The following is a 21,293-nucleotide window of genomic DNA, read 5'->3' as shown; positions in this document are numbered from 1 at the left end:
GTGCAGTAGACCATTATAATTCAATATAATTATATTAGTATTTTCTACTCTCTCTGTGTATGTTGCCTATCCCTCTCCACTCTACCATTTTATACTCCTCTATGAGACAGTATAAACTGACCTTCATGGTGGCTTATAAGGGATTTAGCCTCTGGGTCAGAATCCAGTATATCAGTAGTCAGAACAGACAAGCCAGAGTTGAGAAATTGGGTCTTTTGGGGGGTGTTACCACAGCTGGCCTGAATAGTGTACAGTTCTTGCAGTATGCTTTGAGCTAAAGAAATCCCTTAATCTGACTCTCCTGAATGACCATTGTGTAAGGGGTGATTAAGGGAAAATATTTCAAAAGAGTGAAGTTAGTGCAGAGATTGTGTGTTGGTAGGTTCTTCTGGAACAACTTGTTTTCTTTTCTGAAAGAGTGCCATCATAGCTAAACGAGGTGTGCCGCTTAGTTGTATTCCTGAGGGTTTTTATTTATTTATTTATTCTTTCCCAAAACAGCTGTGGGGAGCTGCAATTTGGATTGGAGTTTCATGTAGAACTGAGGAAGAAAGCTAATCTCTGGGTGCAACTAAACAGCAAGAAAAATGCAAGTTACTTGCTGGGGAGTTGTAACTGGGAATTTTGATTTCCCCAGTTAAATTTAAATTAAAAGGCTTCACAAGGTGAGAGGAGGAAATTGACTAAAAAGTCTTGTTTCTAGCTTGATAATGTTGTTCTCCTGATTTGCAGGAGGCAAGAAGAACAATCTTAATAAGATGTAAACAAGGGCCAAATGGCAATTACTTCCTCTCATTCTCTACTTTCTTTGTTCCCTCCTTGTTTTTTTTGGTGTGTCTAAGTGCCCTAGCACAATTATTCTGCCCAAAGGGGATCAGTGGTGAGTGAAGTTGGTGCAGGATCATACCCTTCTGCATCGGTTCAACAGAACACCCTGCCTGGATTGATATGAATGGATCTGCAATGAAAAAAAATGTAGAAGCCCTACCAGCTGAGGAAAAAAATGAAATGGGGTGGGGGTGGGACACCAGGCAGATTTGCATTTGCTTTTATATTATATGGTCAATGGGGAAAATGCAAATCAGACTGTCCTAATCCCGTAATATTTCCCACATTTTATGTCAATGTAGTTGAACCTACGGTTCCAGATTTTTCTTCTCTGAACCATGAATGCAATTTACAGGCCCAACACTATATGCTGTATTAAATGTGTAGTGTTAAACTGAGTTGCTAGACCTACACAAAGTAGTCACATTGAATCAATGGGACTTATATAAGTGTTCACTTATCATTTAGCACCTAACTGGGGGGGGGGTCTATTCTAGTAACTGACGTCGTGGCCCTGCGGGTTAAATTGCAGAAGCCTCTGTGTTCCAAACTCAGAAGACCAGCAGTCGTAAGATCGAATCCACGCAACGGAGTGAGCTCCCCTCACTTGTCCCAGCTCCTGCCAACCTAGCAGTTCAAAAGCATGTAAATGCGAGTAGATAAATAGGTACCACCATGGTGGGAAGGTAACTGTGTTCCGTATCTTGTCACGTTGGCCACGGGACCACAGAAACTGTCTACAGACAAACACTGGCTCTATGGCTTGGAGACAGGGATGAGCACTGCGCCCTAGAGTCAGACATGACTGGACTAAATGTCAAGGGGAACCTTTACCTTTATTCTAGTAACTGCGTTTTAGTTACAGTGTGCAATTATATGGTATATATCAGCTCTTATACAAATGAAGGATACATTCTTCCTTTCTGCTTGGAAATATTTGTTTTATTTTATTTTATTTTAGAAAGTGTTTTAGACATAGTATACATGTATTTCTTGCAGTGTCTTTATAAGTCTGCTGTAACTGACTGAGCTTATATGTATATCTAGATAATTTGCAAATATTAACAGATTTGCAAATTATTTCGATATGCATATAAGCTCATGCAAAGGCTGTGTATTGTAGAATGTCTAGGAACAATCATTATCTAATATCTTTGGATAGGATCCAAATCAAAGAGTTGTTAGGTCTCAGGGTACCACCTAAAATCTCAGTGAATTACTGTGGTTCCTTGGACTCCAGACAAGGCAGTGTATCCCAAGGCAAGTGATACTGGAAGAAGATAAAGTCCGATCTGGGTGTCTGTATATTAGCAGGTGGTGCCTTGACTACTTGACTCAGCAGGAAAGTGTGTTTATATCTGTTGAGCTTGCTTCCCATCCAACCCTTGCCTGTTTCTCCTCACTCCCCAAACACATGAACCCACTCTGTTTTGTTCGTGAAAAATCAAGAAATGAGACAATTATGACCTGGCAACCCTAAGACTTGATCCTGCTTAGAGCAGGCCTCAATAAGCAGTCTACTGGTTTCATTATTGGGGGGAAGAGAGAGGGAAATATGATCAACCCTACCAAGAAGACTTGGCCTCTCCCAATTGTCATCCAGCAGCCATTCCACCAAGAGGAGAGATAGGAAGAGAGGGAATTTGTCTTCATAATCTTAACTACTCTGAGAACCTTCTATATTGTAAATCAGCATAGCAATAAACTAAGTCATTTGAATTTCAAGGATCTAATTGAGTCTAAACATACTATTTTATATACCTGCATTTTAAAAAGTACATTACACCTTTTCATCAGAAGTGCTTCTCCCAGCAGCTCATAATAAAATACAGAGAAAACACAATGCATACAGTAATTAAATGCAATAGAATATAATTAAAGTTAAAACTGGCAATTCAGATTCTGGCTTGATTCATTTTGGATGGATTAGGGGTGCATCTGATCTGATTTTGATGTGAACCTGAATTAAAATGAGGAAATCCAAACCTTCACACCTGCCATTGATTAGAATTAAGAAGCTAAGACAGCTGTAATGTTTTGGGGCTTTTTAATGGATATACATGAAATTTAAAGATTAGTAGACCCCTCGAAGAAGATTATTCCTGCAAAATTCCAGTCAAATAGTGGCTTTATGCTAGACACTTTTCTTTTAAAAAATTACATGAAATTATGGTGCCTTATAGCAATTTTTGGCATGAAGAATCCAGACAGGTTTCACAGAGATAGGTCCAGGGAGGTGTGCCATCTATGACCAGAGGAATAAATTGGCTTCTAGAGTAGGGGTTCCCATCCTTCATCCCCAGATGTTCTTGAATTAAAACTCCTAACTTCACCACTAGCTTTGCTGGGCAGGATTTCTATGAGTTGTAGTCCAAGAACATCTGGGGACCCAAGGTTGTTGTTGTTCTGGAGGCACAATTTTCAACCAATCACTCAGCAGGGAACTGACCATAAAGAAATGTTTAGAAATGCTCTGTTGTTCTCCAGCTCCCATCCTTCATGGGATGAAAAAGAAAAAAGAAAAAAGAAACAGGGGAAACAACCCATCTGTTCAGTTATTACCCTCCAAAACAAAACAAGTTAATTTTGAGAAAGAAGAGAGGTACAGTGTTTAGAAGAGATGGGCATGACAGCACCCATGTCTATGACTCAATGGCTGCACAGGGAGAATCCCCTTCTTGCCTCCTCACCTGCATGGTTGGCTGCCAGAGAGGCAAGGAAGAGCAGCCTGTGCGTCTGCTCACAATGGTCCACTACTGAAGAAGGAGGACCCTGGCAGCATATGATGATGTGTAAGTGGGCTGGCCAGCAGGGGCTGGGGGAAGGGATCACACGCCACCGGTGGTGCTGCATGGAGACTAAACAACTTGAATACTGTCATCAGCTGCGGATGTGCTACCACAGTTTGAGGCTGATGACTAAATTTTTGAGTCCCTCACCCTCAATAACAGGGGTCCCTAGGGATCCCTATCAGCCTGAGGAAGCTTTGGGAGCCATGGAACAGGACAAGGGATGATTTAAAGGAAGAAATGTGCTGATGCTGGGGACACGTTGTGCCGCATAGCTTCACCGACAGAATTTCGGCCACTGTTAATGTTAATGGTTGCTGTTAAGGCAATTGTGTCTGTTTGTACTTTCTGCACAATTCTCGCTGTTCCCACATTACAACCCCCCCCTTCACATCTTTCCCAAGAGGGGCATCCGATAAATAGGGCCGCAGTCTGCCAAAATTCCTTCTAAATAAAATTTAAGAAACTTTAAGGTTCCACAGGACTCTATTATTCTTCTATAAACCAATGCCTTTCTCCTCCCCACCCCCACCCCCGAGTTGTAGTGGACCAGAAACCATCTGTACAGGGCCTCAGGCTTTACAATTAGGGTGGCTGTGGCTCAGTTTTCTATGCCTTAGCCTACTGGGGCTCATTTGGTTGTCGACACGAGGTGGGTCTTCTCTTTTCGGTTGCCCCACACAGAATGGTTTTTCCACTGAGATTAGGCAGGCTTCCAGTGTTCAGTGCTTCCACGATCAAGTACAGATTTATCTGTTTTCCCCAGCATTTTCCTGTTTGCTAACATCATCGGTTACCCTGTCTGTTAATGAAGTTATTAGTGTGTTTAAATGTGGTTTTAGTATTGGTGTTAATTACGGGGTTTTGTATAATACTTGTTTCATTCTTTTTTAAATATATGTATACTTACTGCTTTTAGCTTTTAAATATCTTCTTTTTAACGAAGTAAGCTGCCTTGGGTTCTCTTAAGGAGAAAGGTGGAGTATAAACAAACAAACAAATATGAATAGATTTATTCTTGTATTACTTTTACAGTAGCTATTGGTTTTATTGGATTTGTTTTTATTATAAATCACTTTGAGATTTTCAGCATGAACACAGTATAGAAATTGTGTCAGAAAGAAAGAAAAGGTTTGCATCTTGACCTATAATAGTACAACTGATGTGACTCCTTCACAACTTTCTCTTAGTTGCCCCCCACACCCGAAATAAAATTGCACTCATAGACAGGTTTACTCAGATAAGAGTGTCTAAGAAGCCACCAAATTAATACTGCTACTTTTTCCATTAATAAAATGGGGCTCCATCTTAGATAAGCACAAGTAATCTTTTTTAATCAGCTTCACTGAGCTCTGCCTTGGAAACATGCACATTAACTAATCTCAAACTTCAGGTTATTTTCTGAAGATTAAAAGAGCAGCTGAGGTTTTGAAGATCTGCATTCTGTATTATTTTCTGGACTATTTACATAACACACTGTAATTTCAGCAGAATATTAAGGGGATTTTAATATTCTGAGAGTTATTTTCCTTAGCATATATATATATATATATATATAGGAAAGGAAAATAACTCTCAATCTTTCAGTGATTCCCTGGAAAACAATACAGGCTTCACTGAAACCAAAGAGCAGTTCAGAATGCACAAATTCGGCTGAATGTTATCGTTAGACAGTTTGGTGTAATTATTTAATTAACGGAAATGAAGTACTGTGGTATTGAAGGATTTGAATGGATGTTGAAGGGTCCTGCAGATGCCTCTTGGAGCAGCTCCATTTCAGGGTAATTCACATTTTCGAATAATGAAATGGTGAGTTTTCATGGCTTGCCCCTCTGTTCCTCTTTCAGCTTTGTGCTGCAATTCAACCAAAGAAAGCTGTCTTCTGCCAGATAGTAAGAACGTTGGTTGCTGAGGCAACAGGTTGATGTGGGGGAGGGCTTTAAAATAAAGATGGCTGGTTTCCAACTTTTTTTCTTGTGGCAAGAAAACAGTGCTAGGGATTCTGTAATCAATAAAACTGTTGTTTGCTGTGGAAGTTCCATACAGGCTTTCAGTGCTGAGCTGGTGAAAATAAGGTATTTGTAATGTTATTTGAAAAAGAAAAATCAAAAGGGAAGAGGGAATTGAAATACACTTTTAAATAATTAGTTTATAACAGGGACAAGGCAAAAATAACTAAAAGTCTCACACAACATCATCTCAAGTTGCTAAGATTGTATCTGGCAGATGGCTTGAGTTGTACCGTACAGAAGATCTATATCATGCGTGGTGCTTCAAGCTGACAAATAGAAATACCGCACATCTCTCTTCAGCGGGGAAGACAATGACTAGGTTACCTGTCTACCTGCTTAGTCAACTACTGTGATGCTCATGGCTGAAAGTCAACTTCAAAGCCCCACTCTGCTCTCCATTCTTACGGAACTTCATCTTCAAGCCAGATGTGGCCTGGACAGCTCCACAGATTGAAGACTAATTTCAAACAGAGGAGACACAGTCAATCTGTACTTCCCATACTCTGTAGTTTGGCCTTTGGAAGTCTAAATTTGTGTCATACAAGAAAACAGAAGAAATACCTGAGATGTTCAGAATTTCATATTCTAGATTTATTTTCTCAGACTACAGCTTGCTTTGCTACATAGCATTTCAACCTGGATATGTTACTTTCTTGGGTGACTGGGGGAATTAAATAAAAAAAAGTAGTATCTTTATGCTTTGCATAGAACCTTGCTATTTGCAATGAAGACTGGAAGAAATTCAGTCAATTGTACTTAAATGCCTAGTGATAACATAAGTTTACAACTGCTTTTGGATTCATTAACCTCTGACATCACATCCTTCCACAATATGATACACACAGTATGTTATGGTACACACACACACACACACACACACACACACACACACACACACACACACACACACGGCAGAACTTCCCATGTGTCAGCATGGATATTCAACACAGGGACGTATGGAAGTGCCTGTGTATTCTGGGCCCTTATTCTCAACTCACTACACAATAAGTGGATTATGCATTTAAAAGGTCTGTATGCAATCAAGAAGAAATTTTAATTAATCACCAATAGAACTGGCTCTGTGGAAATAATGTGGCCTGACAGTTTAAGGTTTGATCAGCACATCATGGAGATTAAGAACACTTTTTGACTTGAACAGACAGAGTCCCAGAGAGTCATTTCAGTCTGAAATACTTTAGAAAAGCTAGTGTGCACAGATCACACAATGTCATTGTTTCTCCTAATGCTGCCGTTCCATTGGGAGCCAACGCGGAGCTCTTTTAACTTCCGAGAAACCTTCCAATATCATGCTGTCCTGGTCAACACTGAAGCAACAGAGATTACAAGACATCAAACTCCAATCTTTTTATCCCATGCTCTCTGTGTATAAAACAAGGAGTCAGATTCCCTTTGAAGTACTAATTGACTGTCTGTATCAATCAGTGCCTAATCCCTTTCCTGCATGCATTTAGGTCTCCACAGTAACTGAGCCTGCTTTTCTCTCATACATGCAGGAAGGTACATTTATTTATTTATTTATTTTGAAGGTCACAACGAAAATGGCCATTGATCCAAATTTTAGCATTGTATTCCTTTCTTGTTTTCACGGGTCAAGTCCAGGGTCTGAAACTGTAGAGTCATTTACTTTGGAGTAGGCCAATTTGACTTAATCTCATGACATGCCCAATGGCACAGCGCAAAACTTCAGGTCTACAGCTGATGTATGCCACACGGTTGGCTCCTTTTGGAATTTGTCATGTCGTGTGACAATTTAACCTGGCTTTCTGTTTGCTTCCCACAAGTTCCTGTCCACATAGCTGGATCTTGCTGCTGTGCCTCTCAGGGAGAAATTTGTTAACTATAAAATAGTGCCTTCCAAAAACTTTCCAAAGTATAAAATCAGGGAAGAAGTACAAGGGAAAATTCTAAGGGACATGCAGAATATTTAGGAGCCTCAGGGAACTGTTTTCCCTACTGTATGAATCCCTGGAATAGGACTATAAGTTCGTTCCCTTTAAAAGGTTATTGTAGCTTATTATCACTGTGGATAATCAAAAGCCTCATCTTCATGTGGCTCAAGTTTCTATTCCACTCAAAAGACACATGTGGGATTTAGGACAGCCACAATGTTAACATGGTGCTGACGCTGGGACTAATTGCAGCATAAGCTGCCACAACATATTCATATATTGTATACATGTGTTAATGGCGTGGGCCTCAACAATTAGAATATCTCCAAGTTTTGGAGTTTGAATAATCATGAAAAGCCTTTAACGTGTTAAATCGGAAGTTTGTTTTGTTACTGTATGCATTTTGGAAAAGAATTGTAAATGACAGATTTTCTAGCAGGAGGGGCTTGCCTCGCATGTTAGTATCCCTGAATGTTTTGTTGGTTCAGTTCGGTAAGAACTGGGTCATGGACAATTAATTGGGGGGTTGTGTAGAATATATTAAATGAAATATTCAAATGAAGAGCATCCTCATTTGAAAAGGTCACATATTACACAGCTGGAAAAGCTCTCTGCCTGTAACTTTGGAAAGGCAGTGACATTTTGAATAAACTTATCTTGGCCGGATTGACTATGCAGCTCGCCCAAGGCCACACAGACTGGCTCTTCTGGGAGGCACAGTGGGGAATTGAACTCATATCCTCTGGCTCTGCAGCCAGATATCTAACTCACTGAGCTATCAAGCCAGCTATGTGATATAAAGCACTTCACTATATCAAGGGGAGAGCCATTACACCAGAAGGGACCTTTCAAGGACACAAGAAGCATTTGGTTCCTTTCTTACAACCTGTTTACTTTAAAAACATAACCAGTTGAGCAGATGTCATGAAGAAGTGCATAAGAAAGTACTGCACAACAAAGTGAACATGGATACCTTTACAGCAAAACCTGCTAAGTTTCCAAAAATTCCAAACGTCATTCTGCTTGGGAGTCATTGGCCACTTTCAGACCTCGTATAACAACGGAAAACCAGTCCATTGAACTTGCTTTAATAAGGGAAACACATTGGACATTTAATTCAGTACAGTTACACAGTGACAGCATGCTCCAGTCAAAAACAAAGGACCTTTCAAATCTCACTCATTTCAGTGGGACAATTAGACTACAGTCCTGTGTTTACTTTCTTGGACCCATTGGATGTGATAGGGCTTAGATCTGAGTAAACTTGCTTAGGATAGCACAGCAAAGTGCTTGTTTAAATGATTTCCCTTAAACGTCTTAAGAAACATGCCTCAAATGTGTAACAACTTTGATGAAAAATCTCTGTTATCATATGCTGGGAAATGCTCCTGAACAGGGGGTAAATAGAGATGTTCTCAGGAAAATTCATAATTGATATATGGCTCACCCGAGTCATAACAAGAGAAAACATCAGCTACAGTAAGATTTAGGGCAACATGGGAGAAACAGAATCTGGAGCAGAACACAGGCTCGATTACAATCAGCCTGAGGCTTCCTTGAGGAATGTAGGCTTTCTGCCAGCAAATTAGTTATAACATTCAAAAGATGGATAAACAAAATGACCTTGAGTTGTAGCCCCAATATAAAATGTAATGATATTTGTCCCTTACAGCTCCACTGCTCTGTAAGTTGCATGGCAGCTTGGCAGTCTCAGGTAGTAGTAAAAACTACCAACACAGACCCTTTCACTCAGGGTTTTGACATGGCTAGAGTAGGAACTTGGACTTTGATATTTGAAAAAGAAATGATTGCATTACTTCTTATTTCTCAGCAGCCAAATTGCTGCTGTTGTTATTGTTGCTCTGACTGCACAAATAATTCCTTGTATCTGGCAACAGGCCAGAAAAATACAAGGAAATACTCAATGGTTCCCTCTCGTGGCCAGTTCTGTTATTGGATAGAACTATGGAAAGACAAAACCAAAGCATACTTTCCTTGAGACCTAGAAATAATAGGAGAACCACATAAAACCTGGAAAATGCCTGTCAAATGTCTCTTAAAATTCCATTAAAAGTAACTTTTGAATGCAATTAGTCGTTACTCATTACATCTAAAAGTAATTTTGTAATTAGTGATTAGGAAGTAATTAGTTACAAGTACTTATGTAACATAACTAGTTATTGTGAATGTTTAAGCTATAGATTGCAATGCTTAGCGGAACACGAGAAGAGGCAGGAATGTGGTGGGCTGCTTTTGACCCAAGTGAAAGATCTAGATCTGTGTTTTCTTGCTAGAGGAGCCTAGGATGAAATGGCCCAACCATGAAGCAATAAGGAACTTGGGAAATACTGGTTTCTACTGACTTGTTTTACCTGATGCAGCATCTAAAATCCTCTCCAGAGTGCCTGAAGATTCTGCTCTTTTCTTAAAAAGAGGATTGTGAGCTTTACACTGGGGTTATTTTGTGCCTCAAGGAAGTTGTTTCTATTTTTTAAAGTGAAGAGTCAAAGTTTGCTGGTTTTTGTTGCCTCCATAGAAGTGCAAAAGCTATTCATCTAGCAAGGTTTTGGTACAAAGAAACATGAGGTCTTTGACAGCTTTGGAGTCAAATATTGATCTCAAGGCTCCTGTTCAGTTACGTCCCCCCAATATTAATGCCCTGTAAATTGAATCAGCTGGCTTAGTAGCTCCCTGAGTTGCACCACCTGGCAGTGGAGCCAGGGGGTGAGAGGTTCATTCCCCACTCTGCCTCATATAAGAAGAGCCAGTTTGTGTGGTGTTGGGTAAATGTCACAAATCCTGGAGAACCATGGAAGAAAGGAATGGTAATTCACTTCTGAGTACTTTATACTTCAAAAATCCTGAGAAAGTCAGAACTAACACCTGGACTTCTAGGACTTTGGTCACACATTCCTGAAACTAGAAAAGTAACATTAAAACAGTGATAGTTACTAAAGGAGTGATGTTAACTCGTCTTATGTTAAATTACAATTTAACTAAATGAAAAAAAAATTACGAGTAACTTGCTGTTTGTAATGATTTACTTCCAAGCACTGATTAGGTTAGCCATGAATTCATTGGGTATTTAGTTATTATTTATTTATTTAAAACATTTCAACCCACTTTCTTTCCTTAAAGAGGACCCAAGATATCTTACATCATTAAAAAGATTAGTCCAAAATTATTCCACAAGCCCTCTATGGTTTCCCAATTTGGGCAAGTGCTATGGATTGATCAATCGAACAGCTACTATCCTCCTTCTTATGCAAAGCGTTAGGACTATCTAGATGCACACCCTAATCGGTACTCTGTCTAGAGTCTGGAGTATCTTTAATACAGACTGTAGCTTGGTTGAGATCATTCAAATTTTGGTTAAGTATTTATTACAATTCAAACATGGACAGTTTATTATACCAACTTCTGCAGGACTCTGTCCCACCTTTTGGGTCAATGGTCCTCTTGAAAACATTGAAATCATTTGGTATAGATAGCGACTACCTTGGAGATCTAAGTCAAGAGCTAGCTTTCCACATTATTAAAAGAAGAATTTTAGATATTCAATTCCAGGACCTTTGTAGTGCTGCCAATAAATTCTGTTCACCATTGTTTTTCCATACTCCTCCTAAAATGGGTAAACCTGCTGCCTACCTTTCCTTGCTCAAATTTCTCCCAAAATGTAGGGCCTTTTCTTGGGCCAGATGCAATTTCATGCCTACTGCTGTCTTATATGGCAGATTTAATGCATTTCCCTATTCTGAAAGGCACTGCCCATGTGAAAAGGGGGTGCTGGAAACCCTTGTTCATATGTTTTTGCACTGCCCACTTCACTCGATCAGCCGATCAAGGTTAATAGCCCCAATTTTATTAAAGCTGGAAGGGAGGTCAGATCGAGATGAAGTTCACTATATGCTGAAAGCCAAAATGACTGACATTGTAGAAAGAATTGCAGACTTCCTTGATACTACTGTTAGGAGACGAACCATTGTCTCTTTAAGGATGTCTAACACTTTCCTGCCCTCTTGATGCCTATATATGTAGTTACCCAAGAAACCACTAACTGTCCAATGTTTACCTGTGCCAATAAAGGTTTTATCTATCTATCATTAAAAAGATAATATTTAAAAGATAAAAACTGTAAATATACAAGTATTAAAAAAAGAGAATCAAACAAATATATTAAAAATGAAAAATCCGGTAGACTTAGACAAGCAGTTATATATTGCTGCCCATAATGTGGGGCTATTAAAAAAACCCTAGCTTGTAGTTCATCAATGCAACAGTAGCTGCCAGGACTGGAAAAAAAAGCAGTGGTGGCAGGTCCCATATAGACCTTGAATAATGAAATATAATCTACATGCATTGCTGTCATAAGTTAGAGAAGGTATTACACAAGTAAATATATTTTAACATTTAATTGTTATAATCAGGTATTACTATGAACTTTCAGATCTCAATCTAAATGCAGAGATAGTTCTACAACTATAAATATCAGCATTTTGAATAACAGAGAGCTGGATAGTCACCAGAAGGAGATGCCTCAGGTGATCAGTTCTGTTCATACAAGTAGTCATCCCGCCCATCTGGCAAAAATAAAGAAGTGTCTTCAAAATGCTGGCCCAAAAGTCTTGAGGGCAGGGGAAGGGCAGAGGGCAACATGGCCCCGCAACAACGTCACGCCTGGCACTGGCAATCTTCAAAGACTGAAGGGCATTGCCCCATGTTTGGCTTGGTGAAACTTCTAATCTTCTTGTACCAGCTTAGCTGCACTGTCGTGTCAAATTGCAAAAATGATTAATGGAAACATGGAGCATGGCCAGGAAGAAACATTATTAGAACAGCTATCCAGGCTGATCTAATTCATAACACAAGGCACACTGATATACATAGCATGCCAGCAACCTTTGATAAAATAATGTAATTGCAAAGGAGCATTTTATAACTGGCAGTGTATGTGTTGACTAGTCTTCATAAAACCACAACTGCAAGAAGGTGGGGAATAAGGAGCCTATTTTTCCCTTGTAGTATCGGAGGTTAATTTTCATAGGTGCAAGGGCTGCACATACTTTTCCTTGGACCTTGGAGGGCAACGCCCATGACCCCCCACACTCAATTTTTTTCCTTACAGAAATAGAAATGGGTTATAGAATCCCCCTTGTGCCCTCTGGTGGTCACAAATGTATCTTAAAATACCTTTTAAAAATACGGAGCATGTTTTGAGAACCCCCTAGGAGCCCTTCTAAAAGAACTGCACCTTAAAATTCTCCCAATAGCATACAGCCAGTGCTGTGTTATTTTAGACTTGCCCCCAATCCAAGTTCTGATCCCCATTTGGAGATAACACTTGCTGGGTCATCATGAGGTTGCTATCATCTTTTAGCCTTCACTCCCTTAACAGGAATGTTATGAGGAGAATATGAGGGAAAAGGTCATAGTATCTGCTTTGAGCTTCTGGGAGGAAAAATAGGCTATAAATGTAATGAATGAGCAAATAGTCTATTAACATGCCAAGGGATCCTGATGCTAGAAGTCCTCAACAGAGAATTCTCGGCTTGATCAAGCCAAAACTCTTTACCTTCTTTGCATCAATTCATCAGAAGGGAAGCAATAATCCTGCTCTCTTGTACTTGAACATTGACAGTGCAGCTAGCCAGAAAGATCTCTTTCTAAATCAGCAGGTATCACATGCCACACAAATCCAATAATATTTCGCCTGGAGGCTTGACTCTAAATCTTCAGATCCTAGCTTGGCTCCTAAGCTAGCTGATCTTTCTAGTACATTGAACCAAATTAATTTATTTTAAGAGCTTGAGTTTTCATTGGCTGTGGTCCATATCAGAACATTCCTTATCTGTATGGAGCTGCCCAGTCTCCAGACTTTTAGCTTCTGATCCTGCTGTGAAGCTGGCCTCTGTAGTAACGGTAATCTCTTTGTGCTCAGGTCACATGCTGTGACTAGCTCAGAAGTCTCGAGTGCTGATGTTCAAAACATGCAGCCATGATGTAGATTCTATGAATGTTCAGATGCTGAGCAAACCCACTGCTCATCTTCATCAGTGCCAAACTCTACTCATCTCAGACATTTCCTGGGTGGAAACTTCCAGCTGCAGGGAGAACATTTGCTAGGATTCCTTCCAAATTGCTCTTTTCCTCTGGGATTGATATCCTTCACTCACTCAAACTTTCTAGGCAATCCAGATGATGTCACTATCAAACTGTTGCATTCCATTGTTTTCCCCTGTTGTCCTTCGGCCTCACCAATGACCTTTTGAGGCTAGCATCTTCCCCTCCCTGATTCTGAATGCAATTGTAGTGTCAGCCAGTAGCATATATTGACTACTAAAGAGCAAATGGTTCAGCTGTTACAAAAACGACCCATTGAGGGTGTACTTGGTGAAGCTCCAGGAGTATCTGTAACTGATTGTCCATCACTCTCTTCATTAGCTTTCTAATAAAAGGTACATTGGTGATGAGTCTATAGTTATTACAATTATCTGTCACTATGTTGTTGTTGTTTGTTGTTGTTTTGGATTGACCTAATGAGCATTTCCTTGAGGGCTTGGGGGACCTGGCCCTCAAAGAAAGACTCATTGATAACCGAGGTGGCCCATTCCATTGTTATCAGCCTGGCAGCTTTTAAAAGCCAGGGTGAGCAAGGATCCAGGGAGGCTGTAGTGCCCTTACAGGGGCTGAGCACCCTGTCAGCTGTCGATGACATAACATACAGTAATTGATCTAATATAACTGAACAGTGCACTAGAGCAGTGGTCCCCAACCTTGGGCCTCCAGATGTTCTTGGACTTCAAGTCCCAGAAATCCTGGTCAGAAGAGGTGGTGGTGAAGGCTTCTGGGAGTTGTAGTCCAAGAACATCTGGAGGCCCAAGGTTGGGGACCACTGCACTAGAGAACTCTGGTGGATCTAGTGATGAAACATGGTGGTGAAGGTCCTGGCAGATGGCCTCCACCTTGTTTTTAAAAAAAGGTAATCCTACAAGTCACACTTATGTGAATTATATGAAAGCCAATGTGATGTTGTGCTTATAAAGTTGAACTAGCCCTTGGAGGATTGGGGGTTCCAATCACCATTTGGCCATCTCACTGGGTGAACATAGTCTCTAAGCCTGGTGTACAACACAAGGTTGTCATCAGACTGAAGTGGGAAGGAGAAGGAACATTATATGTTTTCCCATTGGGGGAAAAACACACACAATAAAAGTGTGACAAATAAATAAATTCTTAGCTTTGCATATCTTGCATGATTGGCATTCCTGCAATATTTGAGCCTCTCCCAGGTATGCTTGTATAATTAATTAACAAAGAGAGAGAGACAGACAGAGAGAGATGCTCAAAAGGAAACACAATAGTAAAATGAAGATCATACTAAAGTTTCCCAGAGAATGATGCATTGTGAACTGGAATGTGGAGTAATGCTCTTTCTTTTTAATCAGACTTCAGTGTTGACTGTTCCATCCAGTTGCCATGTATTGTCCCCCAGGTAAATGTAATAGTGAGACAGATTTGACAATGAAAGCAAGTCCCTTTGCACAAAAAGTTTCCATTACCCCCTAGAAGGAGTCTAGGAATGCTGCACAATAACCGTACGCAGAGCTTTTGAAACTCTCCCCCAGTTTTTAAATGAAACAAATCATTCCAGCATGATTAAAATACCTTACAGTGATAGAATTCTCTGGAGTGCATAACTGTTACATAAATTACTGCAGCCAGAGATTCTGTGGACTGTTGTCAAAAGAAACTGATCAGAACAGGTCCTTCCTGTCTCGTTGTAGTTTCGAATACTCTTAGGTCAGAGCTGTACATAGAAAACTTGCAGAGGAGGGAAAAGGTACTCTGCTGGGAAAAGTTGACAGAATTTCCTCTTTTTTGCAATTATGGCTGGTAAAATTCTCAGAAAAGACTTCCTGTGGAACGTGAATTGATCATGTCCATGCTGTGAAAGACTTCACCCGATTCCTTTGCATTAGCCTATTCTCAGAGGGAGAAAAGCAGGCCATGTTGCATGTTTTGGTGGGCTGGGAAAGCTGTCCAATTTCTTCCCCACCTCAGATAGTAAGCACATTTCACTCCTGAACTGACGTTTCTTCATCTGCTCCAGATCCCTTTCAGATTCTCCAAAGAAAAACCCTGACAACTTTGTTGGCTTTTGCCAAATGAAGTGTTGCTTTCTGTGATGTTGCCAGATCCACTCCTCCATCCCTCCTTGCGAAACCACCCTACAGTCGATGGGGTTGTGGTCTGATCACCGTCTGAACACAAGCTGCAAGATGTTACAGCCTTGGCGTGCTAAGCCCCAGCTGCAATTCTGATCAAAGAGCAGCTGAAATTAATGGCGGAGAGAGCATGATTGTAAGAACAGTCAGGTGTTTTTATTGGTGAAAAGAGTCCTCAGAAGTAATAGTGGAAAGAAACAGATGAAACAGACGGGCCTCCGTGGATGTATTTATGAATAGAGTAGGAATTGTCAACTCTTCCCTATTTAGTACAATAAAGTAATAGGATGTTAAAAACATTGTAGCAGTTTGATGAGGTAGGGCTGGATGTTATATGGTGTTTTACTGCGGTCCTGGAAGTCATTTGACTTGCCCCACTTTTATAGGATCTGAGCTGGCAGCTCTGTGTTAGCAGAATGATTCTTGGGGAATGTGGGCCCTCAGGAGGTTCCTGAGACAGGCAGTGTCCCGCTAGGGAAACAGGAATAGATTCAAAAGCAAAGAGATCCAAAGGAAAGTCTATGAAGACACCTTCTTATTTAAAAAGAACACGGAACAACCACTGTGGAAGATTGAATGCTATTTCGGAATCTGTCTGCAGGTTCCTAGAAGGCTGACAGCTGCATGGCTTGGGATGATGCTAAAATGGGTTTGCTTTTCATCTTGCTGGTAAGGTGAAAAGCAGGACAGGCTTCCTTAACATTTAATCGTTGCTTAGACAAGGACATTTCAGCAGGCGCAGCTTTTGATGCAAGTGAAACCTGCTGGAATTTCCTCCCTCACATAACTATTAAACAGATAGGAACCCAGTCCACCTTTTCATTGGGTCACCCTATGCACTGGGATCATGTGGGTTAGCACAAATGTGACACAGGACCCCCACCTCTTTGCTTCCCACATGTTGGTTTCCTTTATGCTCATCCATTTGGGCATAAAGGAACACATGGCAAGGATACAGAAGAAAAGGGGAGGGCTTTTCCCCTATTGCATTTTTGGCTGACAGAGGTTGCAGGCAGGATTGAGGCTCTGTTTGTACTATGGAATAGGTACCCAAACCTCACTCTCCCTGGAGAAGAGCTTTTATGAGAAGAGTTTCCCCCATCATGTTTGTAATTAATTAATGCAAAATTGGGTATTGTGTATTGTCTATTTATGAAATGCAGTGGTGCCTCGCAAGACGATTGCCTTACAGGACAATTAATCCGCAAGACAATTGGTTTTTGCCATCGCTGTGGCACTTCGCAAGATGATGTTTTCTATGGACAATTTTCACAAGATGACAATTTCCCCCCATTGGAATGCATTAAATAGATTTCAAAGCATTCCAACGGGGAACCCCGTTTCGCAAGACGATGTTTTCTATGGACAATTTTCACAAGATGATTTTCCCCCCATTGGAACACATTAATTAGATTTCAATGCATTCCAATAGGGAACCGCATTTCGCAAGACAATGTTTGGTATGCAAGCAAAGATGCAAACCTGTCTCCTTTCTTTCATACTCAGAAACAGAAAAAAGATTTCCAAGGGTAATAAGCAAAAGTCACTAATACCTCCCCCGCCACACTGCCGCCAAGTCCCGTGATAACAATATGATACAACATCTTGCCAGGAAGACAAAACGTTGGCTGTTACCCAAGAGGAGCATCCATGTGTTGTATGTCCTGTCTTCCAAATGCCATGCACTTTACCATATACCATCCCTCTTTCAGGCAAACATCCCACATAAACCAGAGTACAACATGGATTGTTAATGCTATTTCATCTCTTGGTTGACTTCTAGGTTTCTATCATTTGTTGTGGACACAATAATCCTTCTGTTATAACCAGCACAATGATTTGGTTTCAAAACTCGTGGACCTTCTAATGTCTCAAGATGCCCATGCACTCTCCAAAAGAGCAGATTTGAATAGGCTAACATACAGTGGGGTCTCGACTTACGAATGGTTCTACATACAAACTTTTTGACTTACGAACCCGCCCGATAGGAAATTACATACTCAACATACGAACTTCCCTTGAGTTACGAACAGGAAAAAAGTGCCCCTTAGAGGCTTCTGGAGGGGAAAAAAGGTCAGAAACTTAAAAATAAATTTTCAAAAGACACTTACCAGGCCTTGGTAGCCCTCAAACTGCAGGAAAAAGAGCAGCAAACAGATAAAAGCCGACAATCAGAAGGGAGCCTGGCAGCCTTTTTGTGCTTTTCTCTGCTCCTGCCCTCTCCTCTCCCTGCCTAACAGCTGATCAGCTGGCTCTGAAGAGGCTTGGGGAGGCTTGCTCAGCACCTTAAAAGCCTGCCTGTGTGTCTTTGTTTTGAAAAAAATCAGCACAACATGCTTTAAAACATGCTTTAAAATTGGCAGAACGCGGAATAGCAGCTTCCCATTAGTTTCTATGGATGGAAAAGAGCAGATACAGTGGGGTCTTGACTTGAGAACTTAATCCGTATTGGAAGGTGGTTCTCAAGTCAAAAAGTTCTCAAGTCAAATCTGCATTTCCCATAGGAATGCATTGAGAACCATTTGATCCGTATCTGCTCTTTTCCGTCCATAGAAACTAATGGGAAGCTGCTATTCCGCCTTCAACCACTAGAGGGGGATATTTTGTTTCTTTTTTTCTTAGGTCAAGAAAGGTTCAGGGAAGGCAGGGAAAATACAGTCCAGGCAGTACAGTACCAGGCAGTCTGAAGACTGTCTCCCGATCCACTCTCTAAACGCTGGGAGGAGTGAGGAAGCAGACAGGCACCCTTTTCACTGGCCAACAGTTAACTGAAAGTTCAAATTTTGCACTTTCCCTGCCTCCCACATGGTTTTTTTTTCAGTTCTTAACTCAAATCTAAGTACTTAGGTCAAGTCAATATTTTCCTATGAGAGTGGTTCTTAAGTCAAAATGTTCTTAACTCAAGCCGTTCTTAAGTCAAGACCCCACTGTACGGATTAAATGGTTTTCAATGCATTCCTATGGGAAATGCAGATTCGACTTATGAACTTTTCGACTTACAAATTGCCTTCCAATATGGATTAATTTTGTAAGTCGAGACCCCGCTGTATGTGTACCCAAAGTACACCCTTCCAAGCTATTTGGTCAAAAGATATCCCCACTTCAGAAGTGAACAGTTATTAGTGGCAGTGAAGATATATCATAGAGATTTAGTTTTTTAGTCTGAATCTGCAACACCCAGTACTGTTTAAACAGGCACTGTATTGTGACACTGGTTCCAATCCTTCCTGTCATGGCCTACACAAAAAGTGGTCTTGGGATAATACTGTTCAGCACTGTGGCCTTTCACTTATTATTATTATTATTATTATTATTATTATTATTATTATTATTATTATTATTATTATTATTATTATTATTATTATTATTATTATTATTATTATTATCATCACCACCACCACCACCACTACTACTACTATTGACCCAAGCAGCTCACAATATTAAAAATAATAGAATAAAAACCTAACAACTTAAACATTAAAAAATATTTTATTATCCAACAATGCAGCAAAGAATCAAATGCTTTCTTCCAGTCTATTTAAGCTACATGCAAGTTTGTTTTTCTTCATTTACATTTTTCTAATACAATCTTACTATTTTATCTATTAGAAGTTGATCTTTTGTGCCTCTCCTATTGGATGGTTTCTCTTCTGTTCAACTGCCAACAGATGATGATGATGATGATGATGATGATCATCATCATCATCATCATCATCATCATCACATGGAAAAGGCTGTGGACCAAAGGGTCAAGCCCAAAAACTAGGAATCAAATTCTAAAAATTTGCATGTGAGGTGACATCTTTGTAAAATCATTGATTTTTTAAAATTTCAGGAGTTTTGTAAATGAAATTTTTTTATCACTGTTATTATCGTGACTGTTACTGTTATTATAAACACACTGTAGAGGATTATACTATATCTCTAACATCTATATGAAGCCACTGTCTTCACCAGAAGAGAGGTGGCATACAACTGAAGCAAACAAATATACGAACAGGAGTACATCATTTGAAGTTCTGGAGTGGAGTGTCACAAGGGAGACGTCAGAATCTGTCAGTGCTGCCTGAGCTCAGTAGATGAGGATGAACAAGCTGAAATAAATTCCTGACAAAACAGAGGTGTTGTTAGTCAGCAGAAAGTCAGACCAAGGAATTGGGATTCAACCTATACTCAAAACATTGTGTTCCTTCTGACAGATCAGGCTCATAGTCTAGGAGTCCTGTGATTCTGCACTCTCACTGGATTCCCAAGTGGCTGTGGTGATAAGGAATAATTTTGTACAATCCCATTTTTTAATGTGCCTGCTGCAACGTTTTGTAAGTTGATGTGACTTATCAACACTCATCAATTTCTTCCTTATATCATGCCTTGACTACTGCAATATGATCTGTGTGGGGTCATGTTGAAGAACGTCTGGATCTTCAGCTGGTGCAATATGCAACTGCTAGGCTGCTAATTGGTGTATTGTACTGAGATAACATGACACCATTAGATTTATTGATATAATGGTTTTTATGGCCTTCAGTTTTTGAATATGATTTTAATGAATTTATGGTTGGATCTGTTTTTACAATTTTTGCTTGCTTTCTGGGAGCATTTTTGAACAGAAAGCTAGGCAGAGCTAGGCCTATGCTAGGCCATGAAGCTTAGGTCTTTCTCCCAGGTGAGCCATTAGGTATCTACAGGTATGTGTCAGTCAGGTAGGACTCCCAGAATAGAGAAGTTTAGAATTTGTTGGCCAAAACCCAAATTGTACATTTCTACCCATGAGCCTTAAATAGCGTAGTCAAGCAAAATCCATTCATAAGTGACTAAACACAAAAGCTTTAATTATAACCAGATGATTTATACTTCAGTTCAAATGCCAGGTATTTTTAACTCTGGAGGAACAGAGGGCAGTACATGAAGCATCTATTGGTAGCTGTCACTTACAGAGGAATATGCTTGGGTGACCAGTTTTGATTCAGGCCTCTTTGTTTGCTTAAATAAACATAAAGAAAAACACATAACTAGATTTACCCCCTCTTTTTTTGTTATGTCGAGATAAACATAATGTATTATTGTTGCACAGCAATGCATCAGTGATCTTGTGCTGACGGAGCAAACCAACATTCTACAAGGCAATTCTAAAAATGGGAGTAGCCCAAATAAGGAAATCATGATTTTGAAGCTGGAGTTCAGATAAACACCAAATTCAGCAAAGTTGTAGCAGGCAGTCTTCTCTTGCTCTGTGCCAAATTTGAAGAGGTTTGAGCAACGGGCTTTCAAGTTAGGATTTTTTAAAATGTAAAACTGTTCAGAAATAGGTGGCCCAAAACACCCCCAAATTTAAAATAGCTCACATAAATTGGGCTTTATCTTGCTTATCTTGAAAGAGAATGTTTGGTCCCATTTACTTTTTTTCATTTGGAAATAATCCAGGCTTTGGGGGCTGAAATGTTGATCCTCAAAAATGCCTAACAAATGGAAAAAACTGCAATTTTGTTATAAGACTAAACATGTGTGGAACGGGCTTGCCAGCAGGAG

General features: G+C 40.1%; 1 long non-coding RNA gene across 1 annotated transcript; it reads right to left on the bottom strand.

Annotated features, from left to right (window-relative positions):
* Nucleotides 1-3,059: 3,059 nt before the first annotated feature.
* LOC144587946 (uncharacterized) lies at nucleotides 3,060-18,931 on the bottom strand. Its single transcript, XR_013543216.1, has 2 exons — nucleotides 12,063-18,931; nucleotides 3,060-5,678 (listed from the first exon to the last, which is right to left on the bottom strand). It is a non-coding gene; the product is annotated as an uncharacterized LOC144587946 (long non-coding RNA).
* Nucleotides 18,932-21,293: the final 2,362 nt, after the last annotated feature.

Source organism: Pogona vitticeps, chromosome 3 (genome assembly GCF_051106095.1).
Source record: "Pogona vitticeps strain Pit_001003342236 chromosome 3, PviZW2.1, whole genome shotgun sequence".
In the NCBI taxonomy this organism is placed as follows: Eukaryota; Metazoa; Chordata; class Lepidosauria; order Squamata; family Agamidae; genus Pogona; species Pogona vitticeps.
This window is presented reverse-complemented; position numbering and strand designations above follow the sequence as displayed.